Source organism: Triticum aestivum, chromosome 5A (genome assembly GCF_018294505.1).
Source record: "Triticum aestivum cultivar Chinese Spring chromosome 5A, IWGSC CS RefSeq v2.1, whole genome shotgun sequence".
NCBI lineage: Eukaryota > Viridiplantae > Streptophyta > Magnoliopsida > Poales > Poaceae > Triticum > Triticum aestivum.
Window position 1 is genome coordinate 606,084,821 of NC_057806.1, and position 5,523 is coordinate 606,090,343.

A 5,523-nucleotide genomic window follows, 5' to 3' on the forward strand; every position below is an offset into this window, starting at 1 on the left:
TAAATGACTTGAAGATATATTAACGAATCGATCTTTCTTCTTTCAGCCATCCGGATCGAGCAAATCTTCAGGCAACAGGAAACGAGGCCCGAACAAAAAGTTGAAGGAGGGCGTAAAGTACAATATCGAGGCCATCAAACCTAATAGCGAACCATTAGCACCTAAGAAGATTGCGGACAAGTTCATTCGTCAATGCGGAGTTCTTGTGAAGGACCAACTCCCGATCTCCCTTCAAGAATGGAGAGAGCCAGCAAAGCCACGTCCAGGAGTTACTTTTGTCGACGACAGACAAAAACTTCTGCTTTGGGAAACGCTCATGGAACATTTTACCCTACCAGATCATTTCACAGATGCAGATGTGGAGAAAGTCAAGGACGCTGCTCTTAGGAAGATGGCGGTTGCATTCAACAACCACAAGAATCGTGAATGGGCCAAGTACGTCAAGGGAGGAAGGAAGACTCCAGTATTTGAGGGAACACTAGAGAAGCAAAGTGCTCATTGGGACGATTTCGTGAAATTCAAGGATTCGGAATTATCTAAGGAACGATCGAGAATAAACAAGGCCAATGCCGCAAAAAAGGATAAGTTCCATAAGCTGGGGCCAGGTGGCTATGCGATGGGAATGCCTAAGTGGGATAAGTCTGAGAAAGAGATGGAGGATGCATGTGTCACTCCAGAAACATTGAGCTGGCCCCCAGGTGCAGGACTTGGTTCTATGCGCATGGGGGGAGTTGGACCCGAAGACAGGCAAAGTTTCAAAGAAGGCATATCTGGACGAAGCCGAAGATAAGCTACTTGTTGCAATAGAAGAGGCTCGATCGGGAGTGTTCCAGCCCAACAGAGAGAACGACGAGCTTACGCGTGCCCTGGGAAATCCTGAACACCCGGGAAGAACACGAGGCATGAGCGCTATTCCGTGGTATGAGGGGTTTTCGGACTGGAATGCCGACTACAGAACCCGTGCGAGAAATAAGATTGCGGAGGAGAAGAAGAGGAAGATGGAGGAGGAGCAGAGGAAGCTAGACTATGAACGCCTTCAAGGCCTAGAATCAGCGCACGCGGACTTGGCAGTCAAATTCCAGCGGCAGCAGGAGCAGATCGACTCACTTAGCCAGCAAAGGGGGGCCTCAACAGCTGCAGCAGCTAGCGGATGATCCAGCATTGGATAGCACCGTCCCATCCATGCCGAGAAGTAGCATGGGTTCCGCTCCGGGCGACGCATTGCTGGATAGCTACCCAGTGGATGACATCATGGAGAACACTAACTGCGAGCTACACTTCAAAATGAAGAACATATCCATGAAGGTGGCGGACGCCCTTGCTTTTACAAATCCCCCCGAGGCAACCTTCCATTGCAACCCGATTCCAGCGGGCTATGCTCGTGTCTTGGTTGATGAGGTGGTGGACCAATATTCAGGGCTAGAGCTTGACATTCCTGGAGGTGACGATGAGCACACACTGGGAGAGGCCAACCATCGTATCATCCTATGGAGAAAGGATTGCATTATCTTTCAAAGGCCACCGACACCGCATCATCCGACTCCTCGTCGAAGTCCGCCACCGAGTCAGCAGACTCCCGCTCCTCCAAGTCCACCAAAGCGTCAGGCCACTCCTCCTCCAAGTCCGGCACAGCTTCAGGCCACTCATCCTCCAAGTCCGGCACAGCTTCAGGCCACTCCTCCTCCTCCAACTCAGCCACGTCAGCCGTCTTCGCCGCCTCAGCAATCACGGAAGAGAACCGCCTCAGCTATGGTGCGTAGCGGTACAAGTCGAGGTAGTACTGGAGGTACAGGCGGAGGCAAGCGATTTCAATATGGTCCAAGCCTCGCGCCTCTTCCGCAGAGGCCTTACGACAAGTCCGAGGAGGAAAACGTAGCCATATCGAAGGCCGAGGTGGAAGCCCATTTTGCACCAAAACCGCCACCGCCGCCAAGGGAGAAAGTGCCTGAGGAAAAGACTGACCACTTCATTCGTATGGCTAGAGCACCAGCTCCCAAGCCTGTTGACACAGACTATGAGCGCCACATCAAGAAGTTAAATCGAGCACGTCTACAGAAAGAGGCGAGCTCGAGCTCGAGCAAATCAGCTGGCAAAAGGAACGGTAAAACCGTTCCCCAGCTGGGAGAACAGGCGGCGCAATCAATCCCCCCGCTTGTTGTGCCAACAACACATGAGAGTAGGCGCGCCCAATATTATTGTGGGCAAACCGTTAACGTTCCCGGGCTGGGCGATGTGGTAATAACCGTGGAGCATATTGAGCAGGCTGAAACGCTCATGATCACTGTTGGATAAATCCTCGATATCAAGCCCATGTCTTCGACTAGAGAGGAGGAAATAAAACGGAAATATGTCCGGGGCCAACCTTTGGTCGAGCCAGACGTTGTCAAGAAGCTCCCAACAAGAATGTATGAATTGCATCAATGGTACATGGACATTACAAAGATTTCCAATCGAGAGTCCCTCATGGTGAATGTCGAGAAGGATCATTACTACCATGAGACAGCTGTGTCCGTTGAGTATTCAGAACTATTTCAGCTATACAATCAAGACGCACTCGACAAATCTATCGTCAGTTGCTATTGTCTGTAAGTGATTTCTTTCTGTAATTTAAGTCTCAAGCTAGTTGTAGTGATCATTTTGATCAATCATTACCTGTAATTATCCTCACTATATTCTTTTCTGTGGTATTATGCAAGATGAAGATTTATGAAATGAAAAAAGGTGGATGCTATGGCATTGGGTTCGTTGACCCAAATACCATTAATGAATACACATGGAAATTATATCCATATTACGAAAAAAGTGTAGAGAAAAGCATGCTAGAGTTCTTCAAGCGCCTCAAATACAATGAAGATATACTACTTCCTTACAACTTCGAGTGAGTCACACTGTCTTGTACTACAAATTCTGTTTTTGCCTACTAGCTAGCTACATGTTTTTGCTTACATATGCCCGCTTAATTAAGACATGCAAACGTGTGTGCATGCAGATTTCACTGGATCTTGTTAATCATTAAAGTTGATGAAGGAACAGTTGAAGTACTAGACTCACTACTTAAGAAAGCAAGTGACTACACCATCGTGGAGGGGATAGTCAACAGGTAATTTCAATCATTATTAACTATATCTCGGCATATTTAATTAGTTCGTCATTTCCTGATAACAACTATTTAATAACCCATTTATTCATTTTCTTTGTCAGCGGGTAGGGCTTGGGCAAAGTTCATCAGGGCCACTCCAGGCCCATGGAAACAAAATATGAAATGGTATCGACTCCAGGTAAGTAATTAAGTAGTACTAGCTAGCTGTCATCTCTTTAATTATCATGCTTGATTAATTATTATATGATCAAATTCCATTCTCGTAAAGGCCCTGAAGCAGGCGCCGGGGAATAATCTGTGTGCATACTACGTTTGCAAGAACATTCGCATGATGGCGTCCAAAAGGAGCAGATCTCAAAGACAGGAGTTGGTACGTTTGTCGGAACACTATTCACAATTTTTACACCATTATCGATATCTAGTCACACAATTAATACGCATGCATATTGATCTCCTTCTTAACAGTTCAAAGAGGTGCGGGAGAAGCTCCTATCAGAGAACCGCATAGAAGCAATTCAAGAGGAAATAGCGGGATTTTTGCTCGACCAGGTCATAGATCCCAAGGGAGAATACTATTACCCGCTACCGCCCCCATGAACCACTTCCAATTGTTATCGTGCTCCGAAGGCACCAATTAGGCTAATGCCACTGGCTTCAAAGGCATCAATTATATATATATATATATATATATATATATACATGTGTGTATATATGTGTGAATTAATTAATGGTGGTTGTGAGACATTCGATGATATATATATAGGGTCGCGCTATTCGTTGCTCAGGGTGAAGAATTGTTATTTCTCACCCCGGCCATCCCTAAGGAACGTGAGGAGGTAAAATTACACCCTGAAAAATGGAACCGGTCTATGTTCTGGAGCTACAAAAGAAACGCAACAAACAAAGGTTTAGATGTAAATTTATCTCACACACGGGTGGCCCGGTACCAAAAAAGCCTCAGCCTTGCGAGGTAATTTTTACCTCACGCGAAAAACACCCCATGGATCGTGGGAGGGCTCTACATTCTCCACACCATCTCTACCAGGTCACCTCCACTATCCGGACCCGTTCCTCGTGCAGCCATAGCGGTTCTTCTCCGGATGCCAGCGGAGCAGGTTAGTCTATCCCTACGCTGGCGTGCCGGCTCCGGTGTCTGGGCAGAAGGGGAGGAGGTCGTCCCACAGCGGGATACCGTCTAACGGAAGCAGCGGCGCCAAGTCTTACAGGGCCGCACTCTGCGGCGTCGACGCTCTCCACGAGCTCCACTATTGTATTGTCTCCTAGCCTCACCTCCCTGATTGAATCTGGATCCAGAGATTTCATCGGCGCTGTTGAGTAGTCATGTTCCAGTTATCATCGGCCTCCTCTTCAAGCTGGTCACGATCGACCTCCTACTTAATTGTAAGTTGTGGCTGGCTCCTTCAAACGTGGCTGCCTCCACCCCCCTAGTGACATCCGTACCTACTTTTGATAAACTGAAGCTTGTTTGTGTATTCAGAGTGCATCAGAATTTTTTTTGTCGTGAGTTGTTATATAAGCAGTGGTGCTAATTAGTGCACTCTTCAAGAATCACTTGTCCCTGTTGTAATGAGAGCAGAACGAGGTGCCCATGTTATGTGAAATAAAAATGCTTATGTTAAGGTCTTATAAGATTAGAACAAGTCGATGCATGTATCTTTTTGAAATTAGTGACAAAGGTATCAATAGCTCATTTTGTTGTGGGAGCGCCGCTGAACATTCAACTGTTTTTTTGTGTTGTTTTTTAGAAGTTTTCATATAATGTCTGAAGGCTTAAGTGATTCTTAGTTCATACAATGACCTTGTTCTTGCTGCGTTTCAATTTTGTGTGCTAATCTGATTTTGAGTTCTCTTGGTTTAATTAAGAACCAGATCAATATTTTCTAGGTAAAGTTGAAGCTTTATTGATACAGGAAACCATTACAATTATTTGACGCAACACTTTCTACAGGCTCCGACACATGCAAGGTCCAAATAGAACCAGACCCTCAAACTCTAATCTCAAAAAGGAAAATTCTTTAGTTTTACATGGTGTCACAGTGTTGCAACTGGACATGACAGGCAACTCTTGACCAACGTGTTCCTAAAATGCTGACTTCAGATGTTCACTCTGACAAATTATTGATGCAGAGAAATAATGAGCTTCTGTCAGTTTTGCATGTTAACAAATCTTGCTTGTTATTAATATCTATCAATTTTCTCTGTGAGAATTACAATTTTGCATATTTCCCAACTGTATTCTCTTGATACGAAGGGCATGGATAATACAGATCAAAATTTCCTTCTCTTCCGCGTGCAACTTCAGATATATGTCTTTTATACATGTCATTTAGCTGGTGAGATCTGCATCTTTGCTTTGTAGGTGGCAAGTGAATCAAGTAATTTAGTACGGACTAATAAATTGC